Source organism: Stenella coeruleoalba, assembly GCF_951394435.1.
Source record: "Stenella coeruleoalba genome assembly, chromosome: 16".
NCBI classification, from domain to species: Eukaryota; Metazoa; Chordata; class Mammalia; order Artiodactyla; family Delphinidae; genus Stenella; species Stenella coeruleoalba.
In genome coordinates, this window is record NC_137162.1 from 44601909 (window position 1) to 44624957 (window position 23049).

A 23049-nucleotide genomic window follows, 5' to 3' on the forward strand; every position below is an offset into this window, starting at 1 on the left:
TCTGGGCTTGGTCTCTCTTCCTCCCTGCTTAGCTGAAATAGAGATACTCCCTGTCTTAGTGAGGAGGCCTTGTTAAGGAGGCCAAACCAATAGCAATGACTTCATGTTCACCTCAGGCTAATGGGAAACTAATCTTGGCTACTAGCCCTTCACTGCAAATAATATCTCTTAGAACCCTAGGATAGCAGCTGAGGAAAGCTGCTACCTAGTCCCGTTGAAGAGGTGGGAAGGGCAGGGAAGCACTGAAATGTCTATGATATGAGGTACCTCAAAGTAGCCAGGCACTATCTCATTCATTCACTTTGTATTTAAATATTTATTGAGCCTTCACTACATGCCAGATTCTAGACTAGGCTCTGAGAACCAAGATAAGAGACTCAATTCTTGTTTTCAAAGAGCTTGTGGTCTAATGGGGCAGATGGGCAAATGCAGCCTAGTTTGTGCCAGGAACATAAACTTGGAAATATGTATTTCATTAGTTCATCCACACAACTATGAAAGGTGAGCATCATTTTAGACACAGCAGAAATGATATTGGACCAGATGCTCACCTCCTTTCTCCTCAGGAAGATCAGCATCAGGCTTGAGTGGCCAGGAAGGGCTTCACACAGGTAAACAAATGCTGGGCAGAGTCTTGGAGAATAAGGAGGAGATAACCTGAGGGAGGGAATAAGGACTAAGTGTTCCAAGTGGAGAGAACAGCAGAGGCCAAGGGACAGAGGCGAGGAAAGCCAATGCAAATGTCAGAGGAGGAAAAGCTAAATTCTCACCCTTGGGTGGAGTCCATCCTTTCAACTAATAGCCAGATGTGCTAATTGATTGCTTTATTATCTGATTAGCCATGACATCAACTTCTGTCATTAAGTTGAGTACAGGCTCAGCTTCCATCCCTGCTGAAGCTCACATCCAACACTTGGCGCTCCCACAGTCTGGGAAAGGAGTCAGGAAGAATAAAACATGCCCAGGCAGTGCTGGACTTCCCATCATATTGGCCCAAGCCCTTCAGCTGGCATTATGTCCAGGAATTTTCTCCAGGCTCTTGTTGGACATCAGGGAAATCTAAACATCTTTATTAGAAAAGTATTCTAACTAATGAATAGGAATTTTTGCCAATAGCACAGTCTTAGATACCAAAACTCATCCAAAATTATCAAGGGACTCCCTATATGGGTTTCCAGTTTTATTTTATTTTTTAAGGTTATACTCCATTTATAGTTCTTATAAAATATTGGCTATATTCCCCATATTGTACAATATATCCTTGTAGCTTATTTTATACCTAATAGTTCATACCTCTTACTCCCCTACCCCTATATTTCCCATCCCCCTTCCCTCTCCCCACTGGTAACCAATAATTTGTTCTCTATATCTGTGAGTCTGCTTCTTTTTCTTATATTCACTAGTTTGTTGTATTTTTTAGATTCCACATAAAAGAAATATCATACATACTTGTCTTTTTCTGTCTGACTTATTTCACTTAATGGAATACTACTCGGCCATAAAAAAGAATGAAATTTTGGCATTTCCAACAACATGGATGAACTTGGTGGAATTAGTGGGTTTCCTGTTTTAAAAACATTGTTTAAGGCATAGCTATTAAAGTTTGGAGTGGGGTAGAAGTGGGTGGGCTTGGGTTTTATAGGTAACTCTGTAGATCACTAGGGGTGACAGGCACTAAGTAAATGATCCCACTGGAATCTATCACTATCACCACATTACTTATCCTATGACTTGTTTTTCTATCATTTGTTCCCCAAGCTTCCACTTGTGGGCTCTCTTCCACGCTGGAAATGGTAGAACACGTCAGCCTATAGCAAGAACTTAGAAAGAGAATATATAACTATTTGCATGAATTTATATATTCAGGTCCAGGTTTTTATATCTTGAAAGTGTAGAAAAAACCACAGGCATGATCTTAGAGCAAAGTCTTGTCTGTTATCACTGAGGAATCATAAAGAATGGGACAGTTTCCAGTTTCTGCTCTGACATGTAAAAACATCATCAATACCATCCTCATAACAAGCAAAAAACAGAAGAAACAAAACCAACATCTTTTCTTAGATCCTTCAGAAAATTGAGGTCACAGGGCAAAATGATGCCTCCAAAATTGGAGAAAGAGTGGAATACAGAGAATAACTTGAAGTAGAAGCTGCCAGAGTCAGGAACAGGGATCTTGTATAATAACAGGAGGATGACAGCTAAAATAATTTAAGAAGGAGTTTCTAGGGAAAACCAAAGATAACAGGGGGGACAAAAACAAAGACAATGGAAGAAATTGAAGGCTTAGACATCTATAGCTATAGCGAAGGGCAAACACAGCACAACTCTAATCAGATGAAAATAAACCCTCACATTAAAGACCTATTGACCTCAATTTCTGTTATCCAATGTATATTGCCTGACTTTCAATAAAAATTACAAGGCATGGTGAAGGAAAGAAAGAACACAGTATGAAGAATCAACAGAAGAAGCAACAGAACCAGACTCAAGTATGACACAGATTTTGGAATTATCAGAGCAGGAACTTAAAATAACAATGATTAATATGCTAATGGATCTCATGGAAGAACTGGACAACATGCAAGAACAAGTGGGTAATGTAATCAGAGGGATAGAAACTCTAAGAAAGAATTCATAGGAAATTCTAAAAGTCAAATATACTCTAGCAGAAAGAAGAATTCCTTTGATAGGCTCACCAGTAGACTGGACATGGTTGAGGAAAGAATCAGTGAGCTTGAGATATGTCAACAGAAATTTCCCAAACTGAAATGCAAAGGGAAAAAAGAATAATAATTAAAGAGGAAAAGAATATCCAAGAACTGGGAGACAATTACAACAGGTGCAGCATATGCATAATGGGAATACCAGAGAAGAAAGTGAAGGAAATATTTGAAGTAATAATGGCTGAGAATTTTCCAAAATTAATGACAGACTCCAAACCACAGATCCAGGAAATTAGAAAACATCAAGCAGGATAATTACCAAAAATTTTACAGCTAGGCATACCATATTCAAACTGCAGAAAATCATAGACAAGGAGAAAATCTTGAAAAAAGCCAGAAAAAAAATACATTACCTATAGGGGAGCAAAGATAAGAATTATGTTAGACTTCTTTTCAGAGATTATTCTTGCTTTTATTCAGAATGAAATATTTAAGTGTTAAGAAATTCTGCATAGAATTCTGTAACCAGCAAAATTATCATTCAATAGTGAACAAAACTACAATGAGATATCATCTCACACAAGTCAGAATGGCCATCATCAAAAAATCTAGAAACAATAAATGCTGGAGAGGGTGTGGAGAAAAGGGAACCCTCTTGCACTGTTGATGGGAATGTAAATTGATACAGCCACTGTGGAGAACAATATGGAGGTTCCTTAAAAAACTACAAATAGAACTACCGTATGACCCAGCAATCCCACTACTGGGCATATACCCTGAGAAAACCATAATTCAGAAAGAGTCATGTACCAAAATGTTCGTTGCAGCTCTATTTACAATAGCCAGGAGATGGAAACAACATAAGTGTCCATCATCAGATGAATGGATAAAGAAGATGTGGCACATATATACAATGGAATATTACTCAGCCATAAAAAGAAACGAAATTGAGCTATTTGTAATGAGGTGGATAGACCTTGAGTCTGTCATACAGAGTGAAGTAAGTCAGAAAGAGAAAGACAAATACTGTATGCTAACACATATATATGGAATTTAAGAAAAAAAAATGTCATGAAGAACCTAAGGGTAAGACGGGAATAAAGACACAGACCTACTAGAGAATGGACTTGAGGATATGGGGAGGGGGAAGGGTGAGCTGTGACAAAGCGAGAGAGAGGCATGGACATATATACACTACCAAACGTAAGGTAGATAGCTAGTGGGAAGCAGCTGCATAGCACAGGGAGATCAGCTCGGTGCTTTGTGACTGCCTGGAGGGGTGGGATAGGGAGGGTGGGAGGGAGGGAGACATAAGAGGGAAGAGATATGGGAACATGTGTATATGTATAACTGATTCACTTTGTTATAAAGCAGAAACTAACACACCATTGTAAAGCAATTATACTCCAATAAAGATGTAAAAAAAAAAAAATAGTGAAGTAAAGACTTTTTCAGACAAACAAAAGTTGAAGGAATTTGTCCCTAGTAGACTTGCCTTGCATTAATGCTAAAAGGAGTTTTTCAGAGAGGAGGACAATGATATAGAAACCCAGATCTACATAAAGAAAGGAAGATCATTGGAGAAGGAATAAGTGAAGGTAAAATAAAAACTTTTATTTTTAAAATTTTTAGTTCTAATAAATAACTGCTCAAAATATTCATAACAGCAATGCATTGGGTGATTATAGCTTATAATATATAATGAATAGAGAACAGAAACAAATAGGGTAGATAGTAATCCAACTATATCATTTTATTTTATTATTTTATTTTATTTATGTATTTTGGTCATGCCACATGGCATGTGGGATCTTAGTTCCCTTACCAGGGATCGAACCAACCCCCCTTGCATTGGAAGCATGGAGTCTTAACCGCTGGACTGCCAGGGAAGTTCCCCCAGCTATATCATTTTAAACATCAGTGATCTAAATATACCACTTAGAAGACAGCAACTGACAGAATGGATTTTTTAAAAAGACCAAGCTCTATGTTGTCTATAAGAAACCCACTTTAAAAATAGACACAGATTGATTAGAAGTAAAGGGATAGATAAAGATATACTTTGCTAACAAAAACCAAAAGAAAATTGGAGCAGCTGTATTAATTTCAGGCAAAGGTGACTTCAAAATAAGGAAAATCATCAGGGATGAAGAGGGACATTAACATAACGACAAAGGGCCAATTCTCCAAGAAGACAAAATACTTAATATGTGCACCTTACAACAGAATGTCAAAATATATGAGACAAAAGCTGGTATAACTGCAAGGAAAAATAGATGAATCCACTAGTATAGTGGAGAATTCAACACCTCTTTATCAGTATTGACAGATCCAGTAGGCAGAAAATCAGTAAGAACATAGTTTAATTAGACCACACCATCTGGATCTAATTGACATCTATGTATTACTTCATCTAACAACCGCAAAACACACATTCCTCTCAAGCTCATTAGAAACATTCACCAAGATAGGCCGCATTCTGGGCTATAAAACACGTTGAACAAATTTAAAGGAATAGAAATCATACAAAGTATGCTTTCAGACAACAATAAAATTAACCAGAAAACAATAACAGAAAGATACCTGGAAAATCCCAAAATATTTGGAGATTTGACAAAATACTTTAAAATAACATGTGAGTCAAAGAAGAAATCTCAAGGGACATTTAAAATATTTTGTTTAAATGAAAATAAAAACATAAAATATGTGGGATGCAGCAAAAGGAGTGCTTAGAGGGAAATTTATAGTATTGAATGTGTATACTAGAAAAGAAAGATCTAAAATCAAGAATCTAAGCTTCTACCATAGGAAACTAGAAAAAGAAAAGCAATATAAACCTAAAGCAAGCAGAAAAGAAATAAAAATTAGAGCGGAAATCAATGAAATTGGCAACAGAAACGATTGATAAAATCAACAAAATCTAATTCTTTGAAAAAAATCAGTAAAATTGATAAACTTCTAGCCAGGTTAACCAAGAAAAAAAGTGAGAGACACAGAATACTAGGATGAGAAATGAAAGATGGGCAATCACTACTAACCCCATGGACATAAAAAGGATAAAAAGGGAATAAAAAGGGAATATTATGAACAACTATATGTCCACAAATTTGATAGCTTAGATGAAATGGATCAATTCCATAAAAGAATGCAGAAGACAAGAAATAGGGAAATGGTCTGATATTTAAACAGGAAAAATCAATACACTCTAAAAACTATAAGATGCAAATATTGTCATTGATAAAATCCAAAAATCCTCAGAATACAATTAAACAAATTGTTATTTATCAATTGTAATAAGAATGTGATAATTATAAGGGAGGAATATGGGTTCAGGAAGAGTAAATAATGTCAGAATAGCTCCAGTTATTTTTTAAATACACTGTAACTACATAAGAAAAGAATGAGAACACCTTGGACTATATGCCTTAATTTTGAAAATGACAAAATCTCCTAGGAAATTTTAGAGAATAATCTAATGAAGTATGTTCTTTTCAATACCACTTGTAAAAAATGTATAACTGGTTTAGCAACTCTGCCCTAACATTTTCTTTTACTGAGGTATAGTTGATTTACAGTATTATATTAGTTTCAGGTGTACAACATAGTGATTCAAAATTTTTATAGATTAAACTCCATTTAAAGTTATTATAAAATACTGGCTATATTCCCTGTGCTGTACAATATATCCTTGTAGCTTATTTATTTTGTACATAGTAGTTTGAATCTCTTAATCCCCTATCCAATCGTGCCCCTCCCTTCTTCCCAGTCACCACTGGTAGCCACTAGTTTGTTTTCTATATCTGTGAGTCTGTTTCTGTGTTGTTTTATTCGTTCATTTATGTTTTAGATTCCACAGGTAAGTGATAACATACAATGTTTGCTCTTCTCTGTGTCGACATAATACCCTCCAGGTCCATCCATGTTGTTGCAAATGGGAAACTTTCATTCCTTTTTATGGCTGAGTATCGCCATTCATCTGTTGATAGACACTTAAATTGCTTCTATATCTTGGCAATTGTAAATAATGCTACTGTGCACATTGGGATTCATGTATCTTTTCAAATTAGCATTTTCATTTTCTTCTGATAAATGCCCAGGAGTGGAATTGCTGGATCATATAGTAGTTCTATTTTTAATTTTTTGAGGAACATCCATACTATTTTCCACAGTGGCTGCACCAATTTACATTCCCACCAACGGTGTGCAAGGGTTCCCTTTACTCCATTTCCTCACCAACATTTGCTGTTCGTGGTCTTCTTGATGATAGCCATTCTGACAGGTGTGAGGTGATAGCTCATTGTGGTTTTGATTTGCATTTCTCTGATGATTAGTGATTTTTGAGCATCTTTCATGTGCCTGTTGGCCATCTTTATGTCTTCTTTGGAAAAATGTCTATTCAGGTCTTCTGCCCATTTTCTGACTGGGTTGTTTATTTTTTTGATATTGAGCTGTAGGGGCTGTTTATATATTTTGGATATTAACCCCTTATCAGCCATATCATTTGCAAATATTTTTTCTCATTCAGTAGATTGTCTTTCTGTTTAGTTGATGATTTCCTTTGCTGTGCAAAAGCTTTTAAGTTTAATTAGGTCCTAGTTGTTTATTTTTGCTTTTGTTTCCATTGCCTTAGCTCTGCCCTAACATTTTGATTAATAGCTTAATCTTAACACAGAGGAAGGGTTCAGGAAACAATCACAATACTGTGTTTTGAACCTCTCATTTAAAATTTTTATCAAGGACTGGAATGAAAACCTAGAAGGAATGTGTATGGAGTTAAACATTAACAACAACAACAAAACGAATAAGAGGATCAGGATTCAAAATTACCTTATCAGGATTATATTTAACAGGAACAAATATAAAGACCCTATGCCAGGGGTCCCTAAGACCACCCTCAGGTTTGGTGATTTGCTAGGGAAACTCAGAGCACTCAGCATATTGTCGTACTCATGTCTATGATTTATTACAGTGAAAGGTTACAAAACAAAATCAGCAAAGAGAAAAGGCACATGGAGCAAAGTCCAGAGGAAACCAGGTGCAAGATTCCAAGAGTCTTCTCTCTCAGTGGAGTCACACATGATGTGCTTAATTCTCCCAGCAATGAGCTGTGACAACATGTGTTAAACATCTACCAGGGAAACTCATTAGAGAATCAGTGCCCAGGTTTTTATTATGGGTTCGCCATGTAGGCACCCTCTGTCTAACATGTACCAAAATCCATGCTCCCAGAAGGAAAGCAGGTATTCAGTATAAACTATATTGTCTGCACAAACAGTTTAGGCATAGTGAGCCATTCTTATCAGGGAATGGCAGGAACTCTCCCAAAATCCAAGACTCCACGTGCTGGTCAAGGGCTAACCCTGAAAGCAGGCCTTTTTAAAGATAGCAGTCTCAGACTTGCTATGTTAACTCTTTTAATGCATAGCCCTGCATTAAAATGAGCACCAAATTCTTTGTCCATACGTATAAGTGTGGAAGAAGTGATTGACAAAAGAAACAGATCTGATGATCTTAGTTGACCTCAAGTGACGAGCTTGGAATGTGATGAAAAAAACTTGGTTTTGGAGTCAAAGATATCTGAGCTCAAATACTAATCAACCATCTACCAACTTTGAGATCTTTTTGAAGCTACTTAAACCAAGTTTCAGCTTCCTCATCTGTAAAATGGGATAGTAATCATAGTAATTACTTCTGAGAATTATTATAAGGATTATAAATGATGTAGGAAATCTGGCACTCAGTAAATGGTAGCTACTGATATTAAGCTTAATATGAACCAAAATTGTGATGACTGGAAAAAAATATCCCATTTTAGGGCTTACTCTCAGAGTTAGAAGCAGATTTGAATCAGTATTTGGAAACTATTTCCAGCGTTTGAACCATTAAATTATTTGATGGTATAAGATAAACAAGGAGGGAGCCTCTCGTAGCTGGTAAAGTTCAAAAGATCATTGGAGTCTGTTGGATCTGTAAAGAATATTCTTGATCCGGAATGGAGATTATATCAAGAATCTTCAAAAGGTACTGGGAAAGTAGAACATGAAATATTTAAAAAGTATTGAAATTTGACTCAAACATTTAAAGCACTCTTTCAGAAAGAAGAGATTAAAATTTTAAATTACAGAGTTCTAATGGGTAGCAAGACAATCCCTTAGAAATTACAGGAAGACTCAGAGTGGCTAAAATAAAGAATGTTTTTCTTACAACTAGATTTGTCTGGAATTGGAATGGAAGACAACAGGAAGTGGTGAGTTCTCCATTCTGGGATGTGTTCAAAGGGAAACCAGGTGAAATACCTGGGAAGAACATTACAGAAGAGATTCCTGTGTGAAGGTGAATGAGGTTACTATTCTTGAGGAATCCTTTTAAGTAGGTTGTAGAGAAAATCAGTCATTTTGGCCTGTGTAGAATCCCTTTCTACTCCTTTTGGCAATAGCATCTCAATTTCTAACTCTTATTTCAAGTCTATGAAATTTACTGTCATGCCTCAATCCCTAGCGGTGGGGGAGCCATGTAACTCAGACCTGGCCATCCAGAACACTGCCTCCTCCCGCTACAGTGATTGGCTCACGGGTGGGCACATGGGCCAAGAAAGGCCAATGAGAAACCTCCAGGGGTTTAAGCTGAAGCCACTGGGGAGGAGATGCTCGTGGCCCAGTGGGATTCCTAAGAAGGTGGTCTGTAGGTTAGACCTTCTGGGACCAAGTTTCCACCGGATAGAAGAACCTACTAAGAATGCAGCCAGCACAGAGGAAACAAAAGCTAGAATCAGAGACAGGAAATGAGAGAGACTGTCCTGATAACATCTGAGGCCCAAGATCCAGCCATTCCTCCAGTTTTATAAGCCAATAAAACTCCATTTTTTGCTTTAAGTGGTTTGAGTCAATTTTCTGTTAAATGCAACCACATGGGCTTTAATAATATATATGTTCTCTCAGGTCAAACAGATAGAGATATTTCATGAAATGAAGTATATGTATAAACTCCTTCTCATTCCAAAGCATATAATGCCATTTAGAAATATAATAGGGTGAGCTAAAGTTGGTACTCAAAAATATATGCCAGAAATTCTCGCACAGCTGTTAAAGCTGGGCTGTACATTGACTTTGAAGTCTCCCAGGAGCCAATCAAAACAGAAAAAGAGTGTTACTTGAAACAGCCAAAGAAGACCAGTTGCAGTGTTCATGTAATATAAACTGTACTTGGGATAATATTTGTTTCTCCTATGGGTCTTGGTGAGGAGATCACATCCTCATCAATCCCCGAGGAAAAGAGCAATTAACAAATGCTGTTTGTGGCTCCTTATAGTACCCCTCACCATAAACTGGGCATTGCAGAAAAGCAAAGGGAAATGTAAGCCCATCTGTACAATGTCAAAGCAACTGTGTACATTTCAGTATCTAATCGCTGAGTGACAGTCAACGGCTCTGCCAATGTGGCTTCTTAAAAGGGAAGAATTGATCAAACTTTATGCTATGCATTTTACTACAATTGAGTGGAAAAACATAATGCAATATATACATATGATGGACTATTACTTAGTCCTAAAAAGGAAGGAAATTCTGACACATGCTACAACATGACTGAAACTTAAGAATATTATGCTTAGTGAAATAACCCAGTCACAGACAAATACTGCATAATTCCACTTATATGAGATATCCAGAGCAATCAAATTTATAGAAACAGAAAGTAGAATGGTGGTTGCCAGGGGCTGGGGGAAGGAGAAATGGGGACTTGTTTAGTAGTACAGAGTTTTAGTTTTGCAAGAAAGAAAATTTTGGAAATTGGTTACACAACAGTGTAAACATACTTAACATCAGTGAACTGTACACTTAAAAACGGTTTAAGATGGGACTTCCCTGATGGTCCAGTGGTAAAGAATCCGCCTTGCAATGCAGGGGATGCAGGTTCAATCCCTGGTCAGGGAACTAAGATCCCACATGCCGTGGGACAACTAAGCCCGTGTGACACAAATACTGAGCTCGCACACCTCAACTAGAGCCCACATGCCGCAAAACACAGAGCCCACAACTACAGAGCCCACACGCCCTGGAGCCTGCACACCACAACTAGAGAAGATAAAACCAGCACACCACAGCTAGAGAGAAGCCCGTGCGCCACAACGAAAGATCCCGCATGCCGCAACTAAGACCCAATGCAGCCAAAAATAAATAGTAAATAAATCTTAAAAATAAATAAAGGTTTAAGATGACAAATGTTACGCTATGCATTACAAGTTTTTAAAAATGTACAGGTTTCTCTCCAAGCCATACTTCTGTGGAGCTATGTCCATCCAGAGAGTCTTCTTTGTCTAATTTGCACAAAAGTGTCATAGAAGATAGCTGAGGATCAGGGAACATGTCTCACAACAGTGTTTTGGACAAATGTTGAGGAACAGGTGGAGGTTATAGTAAGAAAAGATATAGAGCAAAATTAATGTGTGTCCCAAAGAAGATCAGATCCAAATGTTCAAAAACACAAATGGTGGTCTGACTTATCTTGAGAAAAATTATAATGTCTGAAAAGACTTGTTTCTGAAAAGAAGTCCATTCAGTCTTCACACAGAGGTAGAGCAGAAACACATTTGCACAACACTAAGAAAACAGTCCTGATATGCTTGAAACACAGGACAAACAGGACCAAGGCCTCCAAGTTCTGAGCCATAAAAGGCAGCCTCAGTGATTCTGAAAATGGTCTAAGTGTTTACAGTCACCCACCATGACCATAAAACTTTCCAATAATTTACCCAGAAAATGATTAATTTTAAGCAATGCCATTTCTAATGAAACTTCCAAGATAAATTAGTTGCAAAAGTATACATTCAGGTAACTACAGAGTTGACCTACAGAGCACAAGTGTCAGATATGATCCAATTAAATGTTGGCAGGTGGCTGATTTGGAGGTTAGAGAAACAGATCTTAATTCACTCTTTTGGACTGAAATTAGGTCCAAGGTTTAGTGGACTGATGTGGGTCTTTAAATTTATGATCATTTCTGAAAGAATAGTTACAGTTTATCTAAAAAGGGCTTAGGTAAATTTTAAAGAGAAGGCAATACAGGACACATTCCTCTTTTACCATTTCATACAATATTACCTCATTTGATAATATTCTTATAGAACACATTTGTTTCAGAGATATTAAAGGGCAGTTTTATGTGTAAGCATTAATGATTAGGGATTTGATATTAAATGCCTCAATGGAAAGACCTTATTGAAGGATGTTGATTTTCCCTAAATTTTTCATACATTTAGAACAGTCCCAATAGAATACACCACATGACTACTTTTTAAAAAGCTAGCGAAGAAAGAAAAACATGAATTCTACTAGATAAATTGTTATATAAGAAGAGTCGTGGGGGAGAATTTTACTAACAGATGTGAAAGCATTATATGGTTCAGAGATCAACACAAGCATATCGATGGAGTTTAGTATGATGTTAAGTGAGAGGTAAAAGATGGGTTGGTTATTTAGAAACCAAGATTGACTGGATAACCTCTTGGAAAGAACAGAAATAGGCAGTATTTCTGTTCAGAAATAGTAGACCCCTATCTCCTGCCAGACTTAATTCAAGTTGACTACAATTTTAAATATAAAACCTGAAAACATTATGTCCCCACACAATACAGATGAGTCTTTATATAAACTTGACTAGGAGGTAGAATTTCTAAACATGACCCCAAAGGCAGAACCCTCAGAGGAAGAGCTTTGAAAGATTTTACACATAAAATATACAGATCAGCACACATTTTTTTCCAGATGCCACAGGAACAGTCACAAAACAAACTGTGATTAGGACACTGAGGATACCTCCATCAGTTGACAGGTCGGGGTGACAAACCGTCAAAGCAGAAGACAATGATCCTATCCATTGACTTCAATACAATTATGTATCTTTAGAAAAAAATTAAAAATACCCACTCCTATCTCCCCCATTCATCTCCAAAAAATCCCCAGAAAAAAACTAATAAAAACCAAAGTAATCCTTACCATTTAGAAACGAAAACAACTTTATATCAAATTCTTGGTTTAAAACACAAATCAAAATTGAAATTGAAGAAGGATCAACAATTAAAGCATTACACAGCTAGATCTGTGGGCTGGAGCCAGCACATCACTGCCAGGGATATTTCACAACTTTCAAAGCTTTTAGTAAATCATAATACAAAATGGAAGGCAGGGCACATTTTTTATTTTTTCCTCTCCACATAATTAATGAAACCCAAAAGAGAGCAACAAATCCTTTAAAGTGAAGAGGATGGAATGGGTTTGGTTAGGGTGGATCATCAGCTGATGCGGGATTTCAGAAAAATTTGAAACAATGGGAAGGAAATGGGAGAATCTAAGCATATGAAAAAAAGAGGAAACCCAAAACCAGAATATGGTCACAGAAGGGGCTGCAGCCAAGGTGGGAACCCCTCATCCTAACAAGTCCCCAGAGACCCCTGAGCTGTCAGCACCCTGAAGTGGAGGGTGGAGCAAGTGGAGATGGTCCACTTGCTACAGATATGGAGCTCTGAGACTTGTTCCCAAGCCTGCTCCCTTCTAACCAAATTCTTTTGAACGATGTTAGGGAATAGAGAAAGTGGAAGATGTGTTTCACATACGGTCTTAAAGTCAAAGTAGGAGCCTGAGCCCCAGAAATCCATGACCAGAGAAGCATGCAATCCGAACAACACCTCATCTTGCATTGTCTTCATAGGTTGGGAGATTGGCAGGACATTTGCTGCTTTCTCACTCCCTCTGTCCTGAGATATGCTAAAGGAAGAGAGGATCTTGACTATGCAGGCAGATTTCTGCCACGGAAGGGAATCTGGAGATTTGCCCATTTCATTTGTTCATTAATTTATGTGTTGATTTCAGAGCAGTTATCTCTTCATAAATAGAATAAATAGCTTTTCAATTTTCTTTTTGAGAAAAACAGAAGTTGACTTATGGAAAGAGCAGAGGACAGTGGAAGAAAAGTCTTTCTAGGAGGTACCTTCCAAGAGGAAATCCTCTGTTAGCTTGGCCAGGTGAGAGGCACAGTGGGAATGGGAAGTGCCCATAGCTTCAGGAAGTTCTGTTTTGGCCTCACTGCACATTCAGTAAGAAGAATGGATATCACTGTGTTCAGCTTCTGGCTTTTTTGTTTTCCAGAAGGAGGCTATTATCTGGGGATAAGCAAACTTTGATTTCAGGAAATTGTTGATGAGGCATCTTTGTCTGGATCTGTTTCTCTTACCATACTTTGAATTTGAAAGAGTAAACTCATTGAAAACAAGAGCTTGGCTTGCCTGGTGGAAATTATAATAAGAGAACAGATGGGATCCGCAAGGGCAGTACCCGGGCTATCTATAGAGCAATGAATGAAAGCATCAGACCTACATTCTAGAGGATGGGGAAATGAGGTGGAAGGCCAGGGCACACAGCTTCAAGATGGACTCACAGCTTGTGAATAGAAAGCCCCACCAGAGACAACCCTACAGGGCACTGGAAAGTAAAAGCAAAGCATGCCCTCATTTACCATCTTTCTTTTAAAGAAAAAGATTCTTCTGTGCTGATGAAAATGTCCTATATCTGCACTAATACAGTAGCCAGTAGCTACATGTGGCTACTGAGCATGTGAAATGTGGCTAAAGAGAGTAAGGAAGATTGACTTGTTAATTGTATTTCACTTTAATTACTTTGCATTTAAATTCAAATAGCCATATGTAGCTTGTGTCCATCATATTGAACAGGCAGGTCTAAAAGACTTTCTGAATATTAAAATAATTTGGACCTTATTTTAAAAAAGAAGAGGAAATTTTAAAAAATATTCAGTGTGTATTTGTTGATATGTAACTCCCTAATCTCATTCATAGACAAATAAGCAAACAAACAAAACCCCTCAAAACAAAACTCAGACATGTTGGCAAATCAAGTGTTATTGGTATATCATGCTGTTAATACTAGAAGCTGCTTCACTCCGGGATCAGCTGGCTTTAGCTGAAGCTTTTAAGTGCTAGAGGAGAGCCAGTAACAGGTAGTGCGTTGGTGAGTTTGGAAGAGAGAGTGCAGAGTATAGATATCATGAGAAAATTCAGGGGACAAAAGAGAGCTTGGTACTGCTAATAGAGAAAAGAATAGCTGGATATTTTGAAGTGAGATGCCCTCTCCTCTCCTCATGTCTGATGTCCTTTCCTCACGATTAAGGTGGCCAGGGATAGGGAGCAGTAGGAAGTGCCAACATTCCAAGTATTGAAAGTTAACCAGGAAATAGGTGGCTCTAGGCTGTTCTCCAATCGGATAAGACAAAGACAGAGAAGAGATACAGTCATCAGTGTCCAGAACCACAGACACGGGGACTTGAGAGGGTGAAAGGAAGGCAGGGAGAACTGGAAAGGTCTTCTGAGTGACCAGCTGCTGTATCAGAAGTTTACATTCATTTAATTCCATTAATACTTACTGAGCATGTTAACATTTATATAGTTCTTCATGTTGGTGATACATGAGTCAACAAGAGATGTAACACCTGTCCTTAATTAACTAAAAAAAAACTACCAGGGAAGACAGGAGATGAGTATATTATCATACTGAGAATTAATTAAGCCCAATAGTATTGGTAGCTGTGAAAGCATATGACTGGCTAACCTGACTGGCAAACGTGACCAGTGGAGATGGGTAGGGCTGAGACAAAGACTCCCTTAAGAAATCCTATTTCAGCTGCTACCTAAATTGTCATTAGGTACTCTCCAGAAGAAGGAAGGAAAAGAACACTCCAGGAAAGGAAATCATTTGGGGATCTGATAGACCAGTGTGAATGGAAGCCGGGGATAGTGAGGAAACCATGGGCAGGGAGAGTCACGCAGGGCCTGGGGCACACTCCAGGATTTTGGCCCTTTATCCTAAGGGATTTTTGGTGGACTTTGCTGTTAAAAACATGCATATGTCCTGGGAGTGCAGAGCCATCTGAGAGGCAGCACATTCTCTTCTCCAGCATGCAAGGATGATGGAGAGGTCAGCCAGGATTTGGGCAAGCACAGGGTAGGATGACAGTGGTGTCCAACTGCTCTGGCCAACTTTGTTTGAGAATGAATTTTAATTCCATAGAGCCTGCCTTATTTGGGGTTGCTGGAGAGTCTTCCCAGCTGTGGCTCGCACCCAAGGTCACTATTTAACTAAATGACATGAGGCCCTTTAAGGGCACATGGGTGGTGAAAGAACATGAATTTGTGATGACAACTTTGCTACAAGTAATCCTCACAGAATCTGGTCTCCGCACTCAAACTCACATCTAACTGAATGGAGGGGAAACATCTAATTTTCTTGCATTTATTTGAGGCGGAGCATTCAAGGGCATTTCATCTTAGTGTTATCAGAAGCTCCAGCTTCCCCAAGATTCTGCTCCGTTCTTCACTGTGGAAGAACTGAAAGCTTCTGTAACCTAGGCTCCGATTCCACTCTGATTTTGTGGAGAAATCGGAAACCTTAGAATCCCTTCGAACCTCCAAATCTGGCATGGCAAGAGAGAATTGTAAGCATTTTAGTCTGTTGTCACTGCATGCCCAGTTAAATTTGCCTTTCAGAGAAACAGCAAATTTCTTTTCAGCTTAAGGATATCCCAGGATATAGAAATATTCCATGAGACGGATTTATACTAAAAAATTATTTACCATTTCTCTAAAATACCATTTAACTGGACATTCTGTATTTTATCTGGCAACCTGATGTGTGGGTGACATCTTATTTTCATAGATGGGGGTGGAAAAAGCTTCTGGAAAATGTCCAGTGAACTGGTATATCTGGGGTTAACATCAATGACCACAGGGTTTTGTATTCGTATGGCTCTGAAATAAAACCCCAAGGAATGGCAGCATCCATAGGAAGAACTGGATATGAGGTCCAGCCAGTTTAGCTTTGAACTTTAGTGCCATCATTGTGTGATCTCGTGCAAGTACCTCGATTTTCTGAGACTTGGGCTTCTCATTTACAGTGAGGACTAATAATATTTGTTTTTCAAAGTTTAAGTAAAGATTGAAGATAATTTATATTAAGGATTTGGTACCTTATAAATATATGAATTTTTAAAAATCTAGGAAGACTGGTCAAAATCCTTTCAAGGGAAGACCAATATGATTGAAAAGAATAGGTCTATTAGAAAACCAAAGGCTGGGGGAAACCTGCCAGGCAGCTATAGAGAGAACTAAGAGGAAGTTTTCTGAGTGTAGCTTGACCTGGCCCAGTATATTTAGAAGTTGCCTCTCCTGTGCTGCTGTGGATTTTTACTGGCTCTATATCTCTCAGGACATTACAGATGCTTCCTGACTAAAATAAAGAAATTTGAGAGAGATGTATTGAAAGGAATTGAAGCTTGCTTGGGTTCAAAAGAGCCACTGATCTATTACTTGCTTTGAGTTAACATAAAATCAGAACCAAAAGAGTTATGATGTGTAAATGGTGATGAAGATGATCTGGATTTGTAGAAGTAGTAAAAGGTTTACAAAACACATCTAAGTAAGTGAACATTATGGACTGGCTGAGTTGAGTACACCACTGTACTGAGAGAGTCACAGAAGGGTGGAGAGGGAGGACCCCTTCTGCCGGTCAGGCACCGAGTGGTCCTTCTGCATCTGAGTGGTGTTTTATAGTATGTCTGCACACTCTTTGATCCTGTTCAGAAAGAGGACTCTATTTCTATTCTCCTTAAGTGAAAGCAGCACTTGGTGACTCACCTTTAACAAATAGATTTGGATAGAGGTGGTGGTGTGTAGGACTTCTAGGACTAGGTCATAAAAAGCATTGCATCCTTTTCCTCTCTCTGGAATCACTTGCTCAAGGGAAAGCTGAATGTCCCACTATAAGAACTCTTAAGCAGCCCTAATAGAGAAATCCACAGCATGAGGAACTGAGGCCTCCTGCCAACAACCATGTGCAGGAGCCGTCTTGGAAGATATTCTCCACCTCCAGCCAAGCCTTCAAATGGCTGCAGGCTCATGAGTGACCCTGAATCAGAACCACCCAGATAAACTGCTTCTGGAGCCCTGATCATCAGAAACTATGTGAGATGATAATTGCTTTTTATCTGCTAAACTTCGGGGTAATTTGTTATGTAGCAATGAATAATTAATACAAACAACAATAATAGCTAAAATGTGTTGAGTGCTTAATATGTACCAAGGATGCTTCTAAGCATTTTACACATGTTAACTATTATTTTCTCTATTTTACAGATGAGGAAACCGAAGTACAGAGAGGTTAAATAACTTTCCCAGGGTAGATACATACTAAGTGACTTAAACATAGCTAGAGTCTCCCTCTATATGTGTTCTCTGTCAAGTATGTTTGTTTTACTGCTGTACTGTCTGTATTCCTTACTGTATTATAAGTCCCACAAGGTCAGGGGAGGTATTCTACCCGTATCATTGGAAGTCAGCAGAGTGCATAGAACACAGTATACTTGGAATAAAAATTTAGATAAATTGAATAAATAGATGATAAAGAAGTAAATGAAAAAAAATCATTACACATCAGCTCTTTGCCCATGAGGCTTGAGGTTTTGGGTCTAACAAAGGGCCATATATGGAAACTTTACTGTTGGGTGTTGTTAGTATGTCCTTTTGTTTAGAATCTGAAATTCTGGACTTTATTTTGTTGCCAATTTTAGATGGTGCTCAATGCCCTAATCTAATCCACAAACCCAGTGTTTCACAGATTTGCACTTAAATCCAAGGGAAATTGGAAATAACCTAAATACCCAACATTAGAGTTTAATAAATTATGGCACTTCAGTGCAATAAAATTGTGTGTACCTACCTCTAAAATTATAAAACTATGTCGAATCAAGAAAAGTGTTTCAAATAATATTTAATTGAAAATAGCAGGAACAACGTAAATTTTAGGCAAATATGTGTTATATACATTATACAGTTATTAGAAATAATGAAACATTTATTTATACTCCATGGAATGATCTGAAAGACATATTTCAAGTGTCCTTGCTTCTAGGTCCTCTCAGGGGACAGAGGAAGGAAATACATGTGTATATACTGACCCATATGTATGTATGCATGTATATATGCATATACTTCATATATATATATACACACACACATAACAATCTGTATCTATATTAATCTAAACATGAACTACTATTTCCCCAACCCTAATCCATTACAGCATGGAACAATTTGACCTCTTTCCCTAGATTATCTGTTAACTGCCCCTCCAGTGGTGAAAAACCTGCCTCCTACCATCTGTACCCTGCAAAATCATGCTCCAAAAGGAAAGGAGAAATACAAACTTTCTCAGAAAAACAAAAACTGAGGAAATTCATCACTGGCAGACCTGTCCTGAAAGAAATGTTTTAAACATTCTTCAGGTAAAAGGAAATATGATACAGGTAAGAAAATAATCTACACTAAAAAAAAAGAAGAGTGCTGGAGAAGGAATAAATAAAGGTAAAATAGAGTCTCTGATTTTTCTTATTTTTAATTTATCTAAAATACAATTGTGTAAAGTAGTAAGAGTAATAATTATTTGGTAATTGTAGCATACAAATAGGTGACATAAGTGAATGACAGTGGTAGTCTCAAGTCAAGAATCAGGAATGCCATGAACTTGGCCTTGAACACCCCTGTTCTCCACAGAGACCTGTCTCCACTGTAACCTTTACACCATTTGATAACATCTGGGGGTAGGCAAATCTCCCAGTCGATACTTCACCTCAGCCATTTAATCCAGTAAAAGTGGAACAGGACATTAGTCCTCACATGGTCTAGGGAACCAAGAAGATAACAGAAGAAGAAATCAGAAAAAACTGAAGACAGCTGGGGCCACAGGGATTGGGGGGTGGGAGTAGGAGGTCAGATTCACGCTTGAGAATACAGTAGGGAAGACATTTAAACAGAATGGAGTACTCTAGGGTCAAGGCTTGTGAGCAGGGCAACAAGCCGCAGGGCATTTCCACTGCTGTAGTTCTTTCCTGTGTCCACCGTGGTTTTCCTGGGGCTACTTGCTAAATTAACCCGAAATATGGGTGCTTTGCTACCCTCAACCGATTGGCATTGAGTGACTTAGGGTGTGACCCTTCAAACTGTTGAGTGTGGGAGTTGGCTGAAGTTGTGTAAGCCTGCAGTTTGTTCATTTCAGTTAAAGGGGTAGGACTGGCTGCCCCCTAGGATGTTCTACTGGGAAACTGGGAAAGGAGAAGCTGGCCTGGGACCCTGCATAGTCCACATAGTGCAATGTGTTCTTGTTGGTGAGTAGAGGGAAGACTGACCACAGGGAACCCCACACATCTATTAAAGGAAACAACGCCTGTAACAAACTCCACACTCGTGGTGGAATTTGCTCTACTGGGCTTTCACTTCTGACAAAACATTGAGGGCTAGAGTAAAATGTTCCTAGAACCTGAAAATGAATATCTCTTCTGAAACTCACATTCATAAAGTGAAGAAATGTTTTCTCTTCTTAGAGCTTATTACAAGAATTCTTCACTCAGAAGGGACTTGGCTTTTTTTGGAAATTTGTTTTATAAGCCTACTGAGGGAATAAAAACAAGCTTCCAGGACCTGGGTTTTGGGCTGGTGCCTAGTTTCCACGAGGAAGAAAAAAACTCTGCCTAATAACTGGGAGAGAGAGGAATTTCGTGTTCCTAAAGAGACAAATCCAGGAGGGAAGGTGAAGGAGCAAGACAAAGGAAGAAGTATTGACTCTCATGAGGGGAGATGGTTTTGGGCTCTGGAGTTAAGAGCAGATTCAAAAAGCGCAAAGGGAAATGTCTGATTGTGTTTGTTTTGTTTTGTTTTATCATTTTGGGGTTGGATGATGCAAACCCTCTCTGCCATCTCCTCTATGTATTGCTCCTGCTTTGGGATGCGTGGATTGGGGTGGGGGATTATGAAGAGAAGAGGGAGATCCAGACAGCAGGCTGCACCTGTGTGATTGATGAGAGAAGCTCTTTAGCTGAAGTCACTAGGAATGACAAGTTGTGTGTGTGTGTGTGTGTATTTCTCTTGATCAAGGCAGGATGAGTGGAGCCTAAAAATCCTTTAAGTCTTGGCTGAATATGAAAGTTCACACTTAACTGTGTGAACTAAAGTGTAGAAACTTCATCATACCAGGATACTTCTTAATGTCTAGAGGAGGTTGTTAATTTTCTCTGACTTCATGGAAAGGCTGACTGGCTAATTTGTCCATCCTGCCAGCCTATATTCAGGATCCTCTAAATAAAATAGGCTCACAGAAAAAAAAAAGGTGGGTGGTTGGGGGGCCTTGAGACATGAAAGCCAGACAAAGACAATATTTCAGAATGGAATGGTCTCCTTTGAAGAGCTTTCCATAGCAGATGAATGTTAAATATTTTCACTAACGTAATATGTGCCATTATTTTCGCTAACATTTAAGTGAGAGTTAGCATTTCCTTCAATTGTGAATATAGTCCCAGAAGCACAGTAGTATTAAGAGCACTTGTTTTTTCATCAATAGAAACTAATCAATATCAGCTCTATTCAGATATAATTTGCACATCAGAAAATTCACCCACTTAAAGTGTTCAGTAGTTTTTAGTATATTCACAGAATTATGCACTCAGCACCACATCAGATTTAGAACATTTTTTTTTTTTACCACAATAAGAAAATGTGGTATTTTGTGACTGGCTTGCCCACTTACGTAATGTGTTTAAGAATCATCCATATTGTAGCATATATCAGTACTTCATTACTTTTCATTGTCAAGTAATGTTCCATTTTATGGATATAACACATTTTGTATATCCATTTATCAATTGATGGACATTTGGGTTAATTCTACTTTCAGCTGTTTTGAGTAATGCTACTGTGAACATTCATGTACAGTTTTTGTGTGGACATATGTTTTCATTTCTCTTGGGTATATTCCTAAGAATGAAATTGCTGGGTCATATAGTAACTATATTTAACCTTTTGAGGAACTGCCTGAGTATTTTGCAAAGTGGCTGCATCATTTTTCATTCATTCCCACCAGCAATGTATGAAGGTTCCAAATTCTTCACATCCTTGACTGACTTTTGTTATTTTCTGAGTTTTTGACAAAGCTATCCTAATGAATGTAGAGTGGTGTCTCACTGTGGTTTTGATTTATATTTCCCTGATGGTTAATGATGTTGCACATCCTTTCATAAGCTTATTGGCCATTTCTATATCTCCCTTGGAGGAATGTTTATTTAGATCCTTTCCCCATTTTAAAATTGGGTTGTCTTATTGATTTGTAAGAGTTCTTTATATATTCTAGATAAAAGTCACCTATCAGATATATGATTTGAAAATATTTTTTTCCATTCTGTGGATTGCATTTTCACTTTTTATGATACTCTGAAACAAAAGTGTTTTAGTTTTGTTAGAGTCTAATTTACCTATTTTTCTTTTCTTACTTGTGCTTTTGGTTATTTTATCTCATGAACCATCGGCTGATAAAAGGTCACAAATATTTATGACTATGTTCTCTTCTAAGATTTTATAGGATTGTGTCTTACATTTAGGTCTTCATTCCATTATAAGTTAATTTTTGCATATGGTGTGAGGTAGGGTTATTTTGCATGTGGGTATCCTGTTGTCAAGCACCATTTCTTGAAAATACCACTCTTTCTCCATTGATTTGTATTAGCACCCTCACTGTAAACCAATTGACCATCAAAGTGAAAGTTTATTTCTTGGCTCTCAGTTCTGTCCCTTTGACCTCTATGTCTATCTTTATGCTAATACCATACTGTCTTGATTACTGTAACTTTGTAGTAAGTTTTAAAATTGGGAAATGTGAGTCATTCAACTCTGTTCTCCTTTATCAAGATTGTTTTGGCTATTCTGGATCCCTTGCATTTTGATATTTTAGAAAAAGGTTGTCAATTTCTGCAAAGTGGGCAGCTGGAATCTTGATAGGGGTTGCATTGAATCTACAGATCATTTTTGGCAGTATTACCATCCTAACAATATTAAATCTTGCAATCCATGAACTTAGGATTCCTTTCCATTCATTTAGGTCTTCTTTAATTTGTTTCAGTAATGTTTGAAGTTTTCAGAGTGTAAGTTTGAACCTTTAAAATCTTTATTCTTAAGTATTTTATTCTTTTTGTTCACACCAATAATATAACATAATAACATAATAAAATACAATAATGTAAATAATTTAAAATTTTTAATTTAACTTTCTGATTGTTCATTGCAAGTGTATAGTATACAATTGACTTCTGTATGTTGACACTGTTTACTGCAAACTTGCTAGAATGGTTTATTAGTTCTAATTGTTTTTTGGTGGATTCCTTAGGATTTTTTGTATACAAGATTGTGTCATCTGCAAATAGAGATAGTTTTACTGTCTCTTATTATTACATATATTATTTATGAAAGATAGTTTTTTCCCTGCCAACATGGATACCATTTATTTCT

At 37.7% G+C, this 23049-nt stretch overlaps 1 protein-coding gene across 4 annotated transcripts in view; it reads left to right on the plus strand.

Annotated features, from left to right (window-relative positions):
• Positions 1 to 20196, plus strand: part of LOC307175636 (uncharacterized protein) — a gene marked incomplete at its 5' end in the record, with an annotated part of 505492 nt that extends 485296 nt beyond the window's left edge. For all 4 annotated transcript variants that reach the window (XM_079900938.1, XM_079900936.1, XM_079900939.1 and 1 more), the window contains 2 exons: positions 18831 to 19025; positions 20100 to 20196. The remainder of the gene's footprint in view (positions 1 to 18830; positions 19026 to 20099) is intronic.
• Between the last annotated feature and the right edge of the window lie 2853 nt (positions 20197 to 23049).